General features: G+C 47.7%; 1 non-coding gene across 1 annotated transcript; it reads left to right on the top strand.

The window, feature by feature from the left end:
• Nucleotides 1–1040: 1040 nt before the first annotated feature.
• Nucleotides 1041–1112, top strand: TRNAG-GCC (transfer RNA glycine (anticodon GCC)). Its single transcript has one exon. It is a non-coding gene; the product is annotated as a tRNA-Gly (tRNA).
• The last annotated feature ends 224 nt before the right edge of the window (nucleotides 1113–1336 follow it).

Genomic DNA, 1336 nt, shown 5'->3' on the forward strand with positions numbered 1-1336 from the left:
GATGTTCTATAAGAAATTATTCGTCTTTCATAGTGAAGTCGGATTGTGAATTGAGGAAGCAGCGCCCAGTAGTGCCCAGCTGTAATGAACCTAAATGGTTCAGCTCGGGTCGGTAACCGTATGCCTAAGATTCTATCTGACTCCACTTTTAATTCTTGACGATATCGAACTGGAACAACCTGTTCTTCCTGAAGACCCTGATTCAAGGCCAAAGGATTTCCCGCCGCTACCATATAGTATTCATCTTTACCTGGTGATAAATAAAGCATCCGTGCTGATCCTCAGAAATCTCATAAAACGGGCTTTCTAGAGATCCCCAACGACCAATCTTCGCATGAATTGCTAAGGATGCTATCAATTCATTGAATTGACTTTCCAGCGTTTCCATTTTTTATTCCCAACCGTTTTTTGGTTGTATTATAGATTCGCCAATGAGTCGCTCCCTTTGCTCGGTCCAAAAAGGATCCGGATCCAATTCCGACATACGTTTTGAATTCTTCCTGTTTTCACAGCAACAGCAAAGAATTGCTGTATGCTTTCTGGGGGGAATACATCATCATATTGCCGAAATAAGCGAAAAAGTCTTTTGTTGTTCGGGGGATGGTCCCTCGTTCCACAGGCGCCGCATGGAGGGGAGAACGAATGGCTCAGGAATCGGCCGGTTCCGAGTAGACTCGTGGAGCTGCGGTTTGGATTCTCGTAGAATAAGAGGAGCTGTATGAGGAAATGACTTCACTTAAAAGACAAATGCCGCCGCTGCGAGGCGAGGGAGCAACTTGTCCGGTCTTGCGGTGCACTCATTCCCGTTACGAGAATGAAATGGCGCCCCCGAGACCAAGACTCCTTACAACTCGCACCAATAGCGGCACTGAGCGGTCGGAGATTTATTGAAAAGGCAGCCCCCCCCCTAGCCGCCTACCTACTCGCTCGTGTTCGTAGCTCGATCGGAGGTCAAGACTTTGGTCCGGCGGAAAAACAGGCGTCGTCCGTATCAAGTGATACGTGAATTGCTCAGTAGTGCTTCGCCACTACCGTAGCTGGCGGAAATAGCTTAATGGTAGAGCATAGCCTTGCCAAGGCTGAGGTTGAGGGTTCAAGTCCCTTCTTCCGCTCCCGGCTTCGTCGTTTAGTGGTAACGAGTGGAGTGCATAAGCCCCTTGTATTGTATAGGGTTCCAAACCTATCTTACTAATAACATAGAAAGGGGGGCAAGCCAAAACCTACTCCTAACAAGCTGCCGGCTTTTCATCAGCCGTTGCGCGCTTCTGTTTTTCAGCAGGCTTCTTCAAATACCCCATAAATGAAGAAGTAGGGGCTATAACTTCTAAGTGTAAGT

This window comes from Apium graveolens, chromosome 4 (assembly GCF_009905375.1).
Source record: "Apium graveolens cultivar Ventura chromosome 4, ASM990537v1, whole genome shotgun sequence".
Lineage (NCBI taxonomy): Eukaryota > Viridiplantae > Streptophyta > Magnoliopsida > Apiales > Apiaceae > Apium > Apium graveolens.